Consider the following 15,476-nt stretch of genomic DNA (forward strand, 5'->3'; position numbering starts at 1 on the left):
CCATAACTGACCTTAACCTTCAATAAAGTAAAACCAACTGAGGCTAGAGAACTGCAATTTGGTATGTTTGATGACTTGGGGGGTGGATGATTAACATGCCAATTTGCAGCCCTCTAGAAGCAGTAATTTTTACGATCTGAGGGCGGATGGAAAAAGTGCGGACGGGACAGACAAAGCCATTTCAAGTTTTCTTTCGCAGAAAACTAAAAAGCACAATTTAGTTCTCTAATTTTAAAACTAAACTTTGGAGATGAAGAGAAAAAGAATATCATTTAAGTTAAGGAAGAAAATGCTGAATAACATAACACACATGAAAAGAAATTGCGTTTTATTCTGTTTTACCAAATGCCTCACTTGACATTAGTGAAATACGTATCTGGTAATAAGTAAACTGCAGAGGATCGTAACCTGTAGCCTGGAGCGAGAGAGAGAGAGAGAGAGAGAGAGAGAGAGAGAGAGAGAGAGAGAGAGAGAGAGAGAGAGAGAGAGAGAGAAAGTGGGCGATCAACTGCTCATTCAAAATTTATACCACCAAATAATTAAATAGGGGCAGGCTTTAACAAGGTAATCTGGACTGCAGTTGTGGGTTGGCACAGTTAATTAAGTAATATTCTTCCTAACACGGACAAAGGACGCTCTATTCAGCTATACATGATCTCTTCGCAAATTGAATAAACAAGTAAATGTATCAATACAGAATAATTAAATAAAAGCAAAAACGTTACGACTGATAACTGAATAAACGATATTCCTTCTTAGTTGAACCACGCCCATTCTTTTATCCTAGCCTTAAGCCTTGGCCAGATACGTGCATCAATAACGTCCCCCCTCCCCCAAAAAAAAAACACACACCCACCCACACACACAAACACACGTCCTAAAATTCGGACCTCTATCCTGAGGCAAAGTCACTCAATTGACTGACTGTAATTCTTCTGGCGCCACACGGTTATCGACCTCAAGCTAGGTACGCTATTACCTTGTTCTTTTCTTTCGGAAAAGTTGCAGGAAACCGTACAAAATTGACAAAGAGACAACCTAAATCCCGCAATAATAATAATAATAATAATAATAATAATAATAATAATAATAATAATAATAATAATAATAATAATAATATATCATAATAATAATAATAATAATAATAATAATAATAAATCATAAAAAATAACAAAAATTATGATAATAATAATAATAATAAATCAAGAAAGTACAAAAATTATGATAATAAAATAATAATAATAATAATAATAATAATAATAATAATAATAATAATAATAATAATAATAATATATTTTGCGTAAAATACACTAGTGTAAATTTCATATACAGAGCTGAAATATAAAAAAAATAAATCACATACGATAAATGAAATCCAAAGAAACAGTCCAGCAGAAACGCGGTTCATGGCTAAGTATCTCTTAATCAGATTGCTTGGCTGCTAGCTCTCTGCTTTCATCACTGAGAAAAAGAAAAAACAAAAAATGCGCCGAGGTTTCTTCAGCGCAATCGAGTTTTCTGTACAGCGTATAATGCCGTATGAGCCGTGGCCCATGAATCTTTAACCACGGGTCGGTAGTGGCCTGTCCTATATCGTTGCCAGATGCACGATTATGGCTACATTTAACCTTAAATAAAATCAAACCTACTGAGGCTAGAGGGCTGCAATTTGGTATGCTTGATGACTGGAGGGTGGATGATCAACATGCCAATTTGCAGCCCTCTAGCCTCAGCAGTTTTTAAGATCTGAGGGCGGACTGAGAGACAAAGCCGGCACAATAGTTTTCTTTTACAGAAAACTAAAAATATCGAGGAGGTGGAAAAAGGGAATAAGTGATGAAGCTCGTGAGAAGAAACTGATATTGGTTTTAGAAAGGCCGACCAAAGAATCTTGGAATTGGAACTGGAATATAAAATTTAGGCCACAGGCCAAGCGCTGGGACCTATGAGGTCATTCAGCGCTGAAAGAGAAAAGGTCTTATAGGTGCAACACGAGGAATACCTTCTGTTGCACCATGAAACAACTGTTAGGAGAAGTTGAAAAGTAAGATAGAAGAAACACAATACAAACGGGGGTACAATATAAGGAATGAAAGGGGCTGTAGCTAGGGGCTGAAGGTATGGCGCAAAGAACCTTAAGTAATGCCTGCAGTGCACCGCGTGACGTTCACTGATTGCACTAACCCCCTACAGAGATCAACGAGTCTTGGCTTCAACAGACGACCGTGTTGTGGTTCCATTACGTTGCGTCTTATTTGGGTTGTGTATTTTTGTCTGCTTATATTTTACCACTGAAATTATTTTTTAACACTTGAAGCCTTATTCTTTTTGAGGATGAAGAGGATTGCTGGTCATTTTGAAGCTTTTCACTTATTCACAATAAAATTCATTTACTTGAATTTACATGCTCACGAAAACCAACAAAAGGAAGATTGAATATAAACTTAGTATGACTCAGAGAGAATGGATAAGACGAATATATACTTCAGAATGACTCAGAGAGAATGGATAAGACGAATATATACTTCAGAATGACTCAGAGAGAATGGATAAGACGAATATATACTTCAGAATGACTCCGAGAGAATGGGGAAGACGAAGACGAATATATACTTCAGAATGACTCCGAGAGAATGGGGAAGACGAAGACGAATATATACTTCAGAATGACTCAGAGAGAATGGATAAGACGAATATATACTTCAGAATGACTCAGAGAGAATGGGGAAGACGAATAGAAACTTAAGTATGACTCTGGCACAATTAATAAGAACGGCAAAGACTAATGTAAGAAATATTGATTTTTCCTCTACAAATAAACCACGACGTATTCATTCAATGGACATAAAACAACTCTTGAAGCAGAGAAAGTATTACCTTAAGCCATAAAACTGAAACCTCTTTTTTTTCCTTACCTGGCTTAACTTAAAACACATCCGTTCACATCTTTGCATCTGTCATTCACATCTTTCCATTTTCCGGATAACATGTCTCCTATGATTACCCTCCATAGGAAAAAATTGTAAGGATGGAAAACTTCCCCTCTAATGTCTACATTAATCAAAACTTCTTGAGGAAGAGAAAAAATGGTGAAAGTAAAACTTCCCTTGGGACGCAGAAAAGAAAAAAAAAGTGAGACCAAGATTACGGTCCATTCTAATTGAAGGGAGTGGATCTGTAAAAAAAAACTACCACCAAAGACGGTATAGACCCTATCCTAAAAACAAAACCTACTGTCATGGAAAGCTTATTAGAAAACTTCTAAAACAAATACCGTTAAAAAAAAAAAAAGCTATTAGCACTGACAAGATATACCCTTCCCCAAAAATAAAAAAAACTCTCCTAGCGTAGAGAGTATTTACTCATTCCCAAAAAAAAAAAAAAAAAAACTACCAGGGAGAGCACATACCCATTTCCCAAAGCTAGAGTCAACAACATAAATAATTTCCAGGCTGGTCTTACCTTGCCTCTCTCTCTCTCTCTCTCTGGGCCTCTCTTGAAAGGCGTATGTATAGAGAGGCTTGGGACCCATATTGTTCCGACGGAAGTACTCGGGGCTAATATTTGATGATGTAGTGTTTCGTCCGGGAAGAGAGGCCAAAGTTACGATGGAATTTCAGACATTCATTCTCTTATTTCCTGAACAATTCTATTGCACTGCTCCATTTCAGTTTTTCAGATGGAATGAAATGTTAAAATTTAGGCCAAGGCCAAGCACTGCTACCTATGAGGTCATTCAGCGCTGAAAGGAAACTGAAAGGAAAAAGGTTTGAAAAGCGTAACAGGAGGAAAATCTCGCAGTTGCACTGAAACCACTGTTAGGAGAGGGTGGAAAGTACGGTGGAATAAAGGGAATATGAACGGAGGTACAGTAAACAGAATAAAAGAGGTTGCAGCTAGGGACTGAAAGGACGCCTACAGACTATCCCGCCCACCCCCTTCCCCCATTCGGAGTGGTCGCCATCTTGGCTCTGCGCGAAGGAGTCGTGTTACCATTTCGGAACCTGGGTGAGTCGGCACTCGGCCTCCAGAACCGGTCTTCGAAGTATGAAAGCCATGAGAACCGAGGCTTCGAAATATCGGAATTAAAACTTGGGTCCATGGTTCTTAATAAGTCTTTACCATCCTGCAAAATGTCAAAGCTCTCGATGCACTGGTTGTTTAGATTTGCATTATCAAGCTTTATTGCAATCCCATTATTGCCTCAAGTGTTAAATGCCGGTGAAGGCGTCCCGTAACTCACTCAACAATGGTCTCCATCAATTTGGTAGTAAACATACGCAAAGGAGTGTATATATAATTTTTGGAGACATCAACTCTTTCAGCAAAGTGTATTATACAGAATTTTTGTGCTTGTACGTTTATCCTAACAAGCAAATGAACATGTGTGTATATTATATATAATATATACTGTATATCCTATATATACTGTATATATATATATATATATATATATAGTATGTATATATACGTGCATATATTATATATACATATTAATATATGTATTTATATATATATGTATACATACATACATACATACATATATAAGTATATATATATGCATGCATGTATAAGTATATATACATATATTAATATGTATATATATACGTGTATATATATATACATTAAATACATATAAATTCTCCAATACGCCGTTCCTCCTACAAGGGGCTGCCTCCATAGTTAAACAAAGTAACAGTGACTGACACGTTAATTAATCCCCATTAAAATACAGACAGATGTACAGCCAGATAAGACAGACAGTCAGCTAAACAGACAGATAGATGCTGACGCAATGACATTACACGTCATTTCACCACCTGGTGAATCGATACCCATAAGACACTCCCTCAGAGCCATATACATAAACCTTGTTACGTATTCTGCGAGAGAGAGAGAGAGAGAGAGAGAGAGAGAGAGAGAGAGAGAGAGAGAGAGAGAGAGAGAGAGAGAGAGAGAGAGAGTTGATGAAGGCAATCAGCTTTAAATCTGTTATTAGTGACCGCTGGGCGCTGAGGCAAAAATGAGAAAACAATATTTCAAAGTTAACAAATAGACCGAACGCTTATGGGGGGGGTGGGGAGGGGGAGGGAGTGCTTATATGCTTATATCTGTACCGTCACTAGTAAAAAACAAAAGTCTTTTTTATTAATCAACCGTATAACTTTCTAATTGCAACCCTGGGGAGTTTTAAGGTACAGATATATATTTTTATATAAGGCCTTCTTAACCATCTATTTGAATTACATAATTATCAGTTAATAACTTATTACTTATGTAATCACAAAATAAATTGCGTTCCGGAATAACATTTACGACCTCTTTCATCAATATGATCAATATAAAAATGTAATAATCTGGAGAATTAACATATTATAAAACGTATCATCATTGCAGTACCCTGGCATTTTCCTTTTAACAAAATTGGTCTCAAAAAGCCGCAGATTGCAACCATCCCATACATAAATGGTAGAACCACCTTTTCAATTAAAGGCCGACTTAAAAGTAATGCCACAAGAAAGAAACATATGGCATGAACTCATCGAGAGCATGGGCATCCAATGGCTTTCGGAGAAGATATATATTCCTTCGAGTGAATAACCAAGATGGACACAGTCGGCTAAATTCAGCTCGGTCACTGTGCCGAAGGTGTGTCTTAATATATCTTTCTATTTTAAAGTTTACAATGCGTGCGCCCGTCACTACACGACAGATTGAACTGAAGATAGAATTTAGGCCAAAGGCCAAGCACTGAGACCTATGAGGTCATTCAGCGCTGAAACGGAAATTGACAGTTAAAGGTTTGAAAGGTATAACAGGAGTAAAACCTCGCATTTGCACTATGAATCAATTGTTAGGAGACGGTGGAAAGTGAGATGGAAGAAAAAGAATATGAACGGAGGTACAATAAAAGAAACGAAAGGGGTTGCAGCTAGGGGCCGAAGGCACGCTGCAAAGAACCTTTAGTAATGCCTACAGTGACCGCAAGAGGTACACTGACGGCACTACCCACCTACGGGGCACACGAGAGATGTTAATTTATTTTTTAACTAAAATAACATCATAATGCGCAAGCCTCTTTTACAAAGCCCGGTTCAAATTCAAGAAGTAGGGGCGGGACCGAGATACACAGTGTTCAAAGACTGCCAACCCCCCCAAGGGGGGTGGGGGGTTCCTTATCAAGAGCGGGTTCTTTCCAAATATCTAATAGCTATGACCAATAAGAGCTCTTTGTTAGTCCTAGCAGAAGCTCCGAAAGAAAATCTTTTGCATCGAATAGGAAAATGGGGTGCCTGGAATTCTGAAATCTCTTACCATATGGACCCTACTATTGAGGACCGAGTTTTACTTGACACTTCAGACAAAATCTTTTCCTGTTTCACTGTTGTAACCTGTGATGGAACCTTCCAAAGTTTAGCGGTTCAGCTTGTGTTCAAAATGCCTCCATGTTTCAGCACTCCTTTTGCTGTGTACCTTGACATGCTTAACCGTTCCATCTGTAGAGATTCCTTTTGTTTCACTAGTGATGAAAGTCAATGTTTCAGTTTCACCTATGACGAAACTTCCTGTTATAACTTGCTCACTTTTGACGAAACTTTCCCCGTTTTAATGCCACACTTGCGAAAAAAAAAACCCACGCTTCAGTTTCTTGAACGATATTTTTATCCATTTCACTTATAGTAAAACCCTTTTGTATCTCAATGTTTCACTTGCAAAACACCTTTATGGAACGCAAACATAGACGCATTCGACATAAGCGAAGGTTTACCGACAAGCAACACGGCAGCATTTCCAGGAATGAACTTGAAATGGTTCATTAGCGGTTACAGAAAACTGAGCCACTAGTCTTCTACTCTTCCAAATGATGGTGATGAAGTGTCTAGGGGCACACTTCCGGGAAAATTACAAGCCTGAAGTACTCTGAAATGCCTTAAACCTTCCTCTTACCTTAAATATGCTTGTTTAGGGCAATTGTATGGTAAGGTTAAGGTCTTAACCTCAAGCGATGATATTTTAATGACTAGGCGCACTAATTAAAGAGAGAGAAGACAGTTAATGATGTCATTTTGTACGTTTAATGTATATTATATATTTATCTTTAAAAGAAATAAAAATAAAAATAATTTTCTAGGCACCATAAGACAAACGAGGGCTAGCAAAATCAGAGCATCACAACATAGTTATAGACAGAAAGATATAATATACAACTTAGGCCGAATGCCAAGCGGTGATACCTATGAGATCATTCAGTGCTGAAATGGAAATTGAGACTGAAAACGTTTGAATGGTGTAACAGGAGGAAAACCTCGCAGTTGCACTATGAAACAATTGTTAGGAGAGGGTGGAAAGTAAGACGGAAGAAGAATATGAATGGAAGTACAGTAATAGGGCCGAAGGAACGCTGCAAGGAACCTTAAGTAATGCCTAAAGTGCACCGCGTGAGGAGCACTGACGGCACTAACCCCCTACATAAACAGCATAGTTATTAATTTATTAGTTTATTCTCCTCAGCACTCACCATCACCACAGAAACAAGGGTACGGAGGACACAAACAGCACCCAGGCATACCAATCTAACGAATTAGAGACGGACCGCTTGATGCAAAATGCATAGAAAAGCAGGGGGTATAAGCACCCTCTATGTAACGCCCGTAGCTACACCATCTCTTTCACACGTACCGAGAAAACCCAAGGAGAGAGAGAGAGAGAGAGAGAGAGAGAGAGAGAGAGAGAGAGAGAGAGAGAGAGAGAGAGAGAGAGAGAGCACGTGGGTTTTTTCTGAGAAGTGCATTACTCTCGAGAGGTGAGCAAGACGGGCTAGGTAACAAAGAAGACAGATACGGACGATGGAGGAGGAGGAGGAGGAGGAGGAGGAGGAGGAGGAGGAGGAGGAGGAGGAGGAGGAGGAGGGCTGAATGTAATTATGCGAGGAAACGGTCGAGGTTCGTTTCTAGACCCAACCTTTTCTTATACCTAAGACTTTCTAAGGTTGGTCTAGTCCCATTCATAGCAATAAAGAACCTCTATCATCTAAGTAAATAATGGCTTCAGTAGAAACCGCAAGCCTTGAACTGAATATAAATAAATAAATGAATAAATAAATAAATAAATAAATAAACATTCTACCGTCGATGTGCCCAGACCCTTGCATGAGCCTTGAGAGCTTTATCACCTCAGCCATGACAATCTCTCCTTTCCTCAAGTCACGTGACTCCATTAGACCTCGCATTAGATAATATCAAACCATCCTACGTCCTAAAGGAGTAGACAGAGAGAGAGAGAGAGAGAGAGAGAGAGAGAGAGAGAGAGAGAGAGAGAGAGAGCAAGGGGTTTTTATTCAATTTCTTTACAGTTCTTTTTAAGTTTAACTGAAGTCGTAGAAAATTCTCTTGAGGAACAAAGTTTATCTGACGTGGTAAAGTTAAGCATAAAACAGAAGTGAAAAATTACAAAAGTTTGACTGAAGACATGAAAATAATAATGAACAGAGGAGGCTTATTGAGATACAGGTAACTACAATTCTCGTAAAAAAAAAAATTCATTAAATATTCAAAACTTCTACTCCAGCATCAGCCCCTTTCTGGATTAAATGCTTTCCCTGAATTTTGTGAATTGAGTTCACATATTAGGAAGGATAGAACAGAAATTGAAGTACAAAACCAGAGAAAAATGGGGACACCTACTAGTGAAGATCTTTGCATTGAGATCTACTAATGAAGGTCTTTGTTTTGAGACCTGATACGTGATGAAGAAATTTGTTATAAGACCTTCTTATTAAGATCTTTGTTCTGAAACCTACTAGTGCATATCTTTGTTTTGAGATTCACTAATGATCTTTGTTTTGAGACCTACTAATGAAGATCTTTGTAATGAGACCTACTAGTGAAGATCTTTGTTCTGATCGACTAGTGAAGATCTCTGATTTATAAACTCGCAGACCTACTCCTCCAGAAGACAGACGTGTGTCTTGCCTTCGAGATACCCCATGCAAGATACAGGGACTTTACTAAGCAGAACTTGGGGTGGATAGCATTTTGCACAAGTGTTTAATTGATGCCGGTATCCGTGAAACGGATATGTGCTTGTTTATATTTCAGGCGGCTGGCATCAGTATGGGCGTATGGTCAGCGGTCACGCGTCTCTCTCTCTCTCTGACACATACAGACACTTAATCCTGATTTCTTTTATCACTTCTCCTGGATGAAATATATCTACTAAGCATATATGAACTTCAACCTCTTTTACATTCCCTAAGGTATCGTAGTGATGCCTGAAGGTTCTACATCCACTCAGCCTAGATTCTATATCCAGTTCAAGAGATAATTCACCCTCACGAGGCTTCTTTAATATCTTAAGTTGTTCAGGGCTACTCGAACATCATTTCAGATGTCAACAACCTCCCTTATACTGTAGAACCTGGAATTCTATGATTCTTCCTTATAGGGCCTGGAATTCTTTGATTCCTCCTTACAGGGCTTAGAATTCTTTGATTCTTCCTTAAAGGACCTGGAATTCCTTGATTCTTTCTTACAGGACCTGGAATTCTATTATTCTTCCTTATAGAACCTGGAATTCTATTATTCTTACTTACAGGACTTGGAATTCTTTCATTCTTCCTTGCAGGACCTGGAATTCTTTGAGTCTTCCTTACAGGACCTGGAATTCTATTATTCTTCCTTACAGCACCTGGAATTCTTTGATTCTTCCTTACACGACTTGGAGTTCTTTTATTCTTCCTGACAGGACCTGGAATTCTTTGATTCTCCCCGTAAGGAAGAATCAAAGAATTCCAGGTCTTAAAAGGAAGAATCAAAGAATTCCAGGTACTGTAAGAAAGAATAAAAGAATTCCAGGTACTGTAAGAAAGAATCAAAGAATTCTAGGTCCTGTACGGCAGAATTCTTTGATTCTTCCTTACAGGACTTGGAATTCTTTGGTTCTTCCTTACAGGACCCGGAATTCTTTGAGTTCAAGAATTGCAAAAACGTACGAAGTCATTCTAATGGACAGTCCACAGCCTACTAGCAGGCCAAGAAGTATTTGTATGCATTAGCGCTAATATTGAGAAATGGCACGTACCATGGCAAAACCGTAGATTAAAAATACCAACATATTTCAATTTCTGTGTATAAACATGCAAACCCACTTTATTATATACAAGTATTTCATGCATGTATGTACATACAAGTATACGTGTATACACTTGCATAAGCACTTGAATTACAAAAAAATAAAAAATAAAACCCGCTAGAATAAGATCAATATAAATTGTATAAATTTCACACAAAAAAATAAACGCGTTTCTATCAGACAACGCTTACCTTTTAAGTAAATTAAATTAAGTTCTTCTGCCTGGGGTGAGGCACACGCGCGTGCACACACAAACACACACAAAAATTCCAGGAACGCAAATTAAAATGCGAGCAAAGATTGAATCAAATTAAACAGCTCTAAAGGGTCCAGGACTTTGTGCTGCCGGGGACTGGCCGAGGGTGAAACCTACTCTGGACTCGGTAACAAATTACATAATTTCAGATATTATTCTTTTTTTAAAAGAGGCCAACGGGAGGGGCAAACCAATGAGATGTGCACCTCCCCGACAGCCCACAAAAAGGGGAAGGAGATAAACTGGGAAGATAACCCCATAGGAAGTGACAGACCTTCGACTATAAATACGTGTCTATATGAATTTTCAGATATACATATATATATATATATATATATATATATATATATATATATATATATATATATATATATATATATATATTCAACTCTACGCCCTTTTTCCATTAAGGCTGTAGGTATTACCCCTCCAATCCACAGCACAAAAACTACATAAATAAAAAATAGTGAAGGTGCTAGCTGCACGTCCTGGCCCATGGATATTGAATGGGGTGAAATGCCAACGACTTTTCGCATTCCATGGTAGTCATTCAAGTGACAACACCTGCTTAGTTTGGCTTCCTGATAGTACCGTAAGCGAATGCGTTACTACCCATGGAATATATTCTAGCTGTTGATAACTCCGTCAACTGCTCTTCTTTCTCTAAGAAATCTTCTGAGGGAAATCTGACCCGAATTTAAGTCCGGTAATTCATTTAGACCATGAAAATTTGGCCATAAAGCCAAGCATTGGGGTACTCACAACCACTCAGCGCTAAAAAAAAATAAATAAATAAATAAATAAATAAAAAATAATTGAACAGAGGCAGTCGGAGCGGTTGGATAGCAAGATGGAAGAAGGTGGGAATGAATGTAAAGTAAAACGCTGAAAAGTGGGTGCAGCTAGTGGCTGCAAGGAAAGGAATATAAAACTTAGGCCGAGGGTAATCACTGGGACCTAAGAGGTCATTCAGTGCTGAAAGGGAAACTGAGAGTAAAAAGGTTTGAGACGTGTAACAGGAGGAAAACCTGGCAGTTGCACCATGAAACAATTGTTAGGAGAGGGTGGAAAGTAAGATGGAAGAAAAGATTATGAACGGAGGTAAAGTAAAAGAAATGAAAGGGGATGCAGCTAAGAGCCGAAGGGACGCTGCCATGAACCTTAAGTAATGCCTACAGTGTGCAGCGTGAGGTGCACTGACGGCAATACCCCTTCCCCCAACCCAGCTAGTGGCTGAAGGGACGCTGCAAACAACCTTTAGTAATGCCAACAGTGCTCCTCACTACCCCTTTACGGGGTGTGAATCCGATAAGGCCCCAGAGAAGATATTTCTAGTTACGGAAATGACGAACGCGGCAGTTTCAGGGATTTACCGACGGAACATATAGCTATAGTTTCCGAGATTTAAGTCAGCGCAGAAAAAGTATTGCTGCCTCTTGTGGTTATACAAGGATATATATATATATATAGCTCTTACAACGAGATGAGACAGGGACAATAAGCGGTTGCACACCACAACAATTCTTCCTTTAAACCAGTGGTTCTTAAACTTTTTTGCCTTGCGCCCCCCTCGGCATTATGTACCGACCCCACGCCCCCTTACCCCTGAAAATTTTGCCAACTATAAACTAGATTTTGAATTTTTGGCATGTTTTGAGGTAATAATTAGAAAACGTATGGAAGCAGTGATAATGTTTTTGGCAATTTTGCAATTAACATCATAAATTTAAAAATAATAGGCACCATCTGGCAACCCTGCTTGCGGCCCCCAATTTAAGAATCACTGCCTGGAACGCTTCAAGAATTTGTGACCGTCGATACCTAATCTCGAAAGCGAGAATAGTAACAAAGTTGCGTTGATATGTCGTTGAAGCGTATTCAAATAAATAAATATATATAAGAAAATCAATAAACATGAATGTAGAATATAAATACGGTATGTATTTATTTATTTTTACGTACATATTTATTAATCTTTTATATATATATATTTATTAATTTTAATGAACTTCAACGACATATCAACGCAACTTTAATCCCGAAAGCGAGAATAGTTAACATACATAAAAAATTAAAATCACATAAAAATCAACAAATAAATACATAAATATATAGATATATAAAATTAAGATAAATATATATAAATAAAAACAAATAAACGAGTAACTTAATAAGTTATTTATTAAATAAATAGATAAAACAAGCCGCTACTCCCTAACGTCAGAGCAGTAAGTCACTTTATGTTGAGAATCAAAACCCATTACCTACTGAATGGTCAAATATCCTCTGAGACAAGTTAGTTTATTGTGCATATATCCAGCGTACGTAAAGAGTTTATTGTGTATATATCCAGCGTATGTAGAGTATATTGTGTATATAAAGAGTTTATTGTGTATATATCTAGCGTATGTAAAAAGTTTATTGTGTATATATCCAGTGTATGTAAAGAGTTTATTGTGTATATATCCAGCGTATGTAGAGTATACTGTGTATATAAAGAGTTTATTGTGTATATATCTAGCGTATGTAAAGAGCTTATTGTGTATATATCCATTGTTTGTAAAGAGTTTATTGTGTATATATATCCAGCGTATATATAGAGTTTATTGTGTATATATCCAGCGTATGTAAAGAGTTATTTTCTATGTATCCAGCGCATGTAAAGAGTTTATTGTGTATAGATCGAGCATATGTAGTGATAAGAAGAGCAATCCAGTGTCTTTGTCTACCCTAGACTAAATGAAAAAAAGAAAACTAAGAATTAAAAAAAAGAAAACTAAGAATAAGCTGGTGTCCAACAGGTCAAAATCATTATAGATAGATAGAATTTAGGCCAAAGGCCAAGCGCTGGGACCTATGAGTCATTCAACGCTGAAACGGAAACTGATAATAAAGTTTGAAAGGCTTAACAGGAGGAAAACCTCGCAGTTGCACTACGAATAAATTGTTAGGAGAAGACGGAAAGTAAGATGGAAGAAAGTGAATATGAACGGAAGTACAGTAAAAGGAATGAAAGGGGTTGCAGTTAGGGGTCGAAGTGGCGCTATGCAAAGAACCTAAAGTAGTGTCTGCAGTGCACCACGTGAGGTGCACTTACTAACCCCCCTACGGGGCATACAACTCCAAAGAAACTTTACATTTCCAAGAACTACATAAAATGAGGACTCCGATCAAGAAGTGACTCTTTAGGCCTACATCAGAAAATGCTAAAAATGCCGTTTATCGGCCTGTGACCCACTTCCAAGCACCATCCAAGACGTCACTCCCACCACCCAGTTTAATCTAAGCCTGGAAGCAGAAAGGATACCTAAGTAAACCTAAACCGGATTAAAGCCACGCTAACTATCGAGGGTCATCTATTATTTTGTACCATGCCCACAAATCTTACAAACTTCCCAGAAGAAATAAGGCTGTTAGGCCTAAGAGCGCATTTCTTATTGATTACGGCCATTGTTGTTGGTGTAAGATTAAGCTGGAGTTAGGCCAGCACGGACTCTCACACTTTGGAGATTTCTGGCAGGTAATAAAATAATGAAAGAACGATTAAGCGAGGTTTCCAGTCATTTAAAAGAAATATGAGAGGAGAGATTTACAGTACTGGGCCCAGGTTGGGTTGACGACCATAGGAAAGGTATTCTTTTTTATGTATAGTCTATGTATGTTTATATGTATGATGTATATGTGTATATATATAAGTATATATATATGTATGTATGTGTGTGTATATATATATATATATATATATATATATATATATATATATATATATATATATATATATACATACTTCAGATTACGAGAAGATATCTACGTAAACACTACGCAAAACCTGCTTAGCTTAGAGACGATACTTTTACCCGCACAGTTTTATCAGATTTAAACCAATTACATTTTCCCTTACCGTAACAGCAAATCTGTAAAAAAAAAAAAAAAATTCAAGCTCATCTATACAACCTATTTTATAGGACATCAGGATCTACAAGAAAAGCCAAACTACGTCATAACATACAGGTCTAAATACACATTATCTGACAGAAGTAGTGCAAAAACGTCTTGTATCATAAGCGGAGCAAAACCTACAATATGTCCTCAGAGATGTGAAAACTGACATTATGACATAGCATAATATCGATAAACAAATGGTTTATCTCGTAGCACCGGTTTGGAGTCGGTGATCCTCGCATCTGTCGTGACAAATAACTGAAAATCTATCAGTCAACCAAGCAATCGCAGCATAAGTAATATATAAATACCCACACATACCATATCTGTGCAGCATCTAGTGAAATTATATATATATATATATATATATATATATATATATATATATATATATATATATATATATATATATAATATATATATATATATATATATATATATATATATATATATATATATATATATATATATATATATAATCTGGTCTTCTTAAGCAAAAAAATCCAAAATGCATAATTACTATAAAAAATAACATGTGATTGTTGGAAGCGTCTTATGAATATATGATGCTTTAAGAAAGCGGCTGACATAACAATTTCCACAAACCATTTTTATAAACCATCATTTCTCCCGATGCTATCTAGACCTATGTCACCCTGAGGTAAGCAAAAATGTGCTCAGCAATGTATCTGCTATTTAATATCTTGCATGACCAAGATAATAAATATATATCTTAGACTTTAGTAATGGTTTGCGAGATGCATGACCAAAATATGGCAACATCCAGCAACAGAAACTGGGCCGATTTCCAAAAAGGTAAGACTAGACATATACCAAAGTCTATTTTTCAGCCTTTCAGATACACCGGGAGTCGCAGTCGACGCCGTCCTGGCGGTGACATGTCTGTGGGGAGCCTCTTGATATCTCCTTCCGTGATCTCTCTCTCTCTCTCTCTCTCTCTCTCTCTCTCTCTCTCTCTCTCTCTCTCTCTCTCTCTCTCTCTCTCTCATCCCGGCAATCTTTCCTCTATTCTTCTGGGACTCATTCATCTTGCTTTTTCTATACCCGAACTTAACTTGTTTTTCCTCCTCATCTTTTCTTATTTACGGTTTCTCTCCCTAAGGATGATTTGTGAGATGCCTCCTCT

Source organism: Macrobrachium rosenbergii, chromosome 1, assembly GCF_040412425.1.
Source record: "Macrobrachium rosenbergii isolate ZJJX-2024 chromosome 1, ASM4041242v1, whole genome shotgun sequence".
NCBI lineage: Eukaryota > Metazoa > Arthropoda > Malacostraca > Decapoda > Palaemonidae > Macrobrachium > Macrobrachium rosenbergii.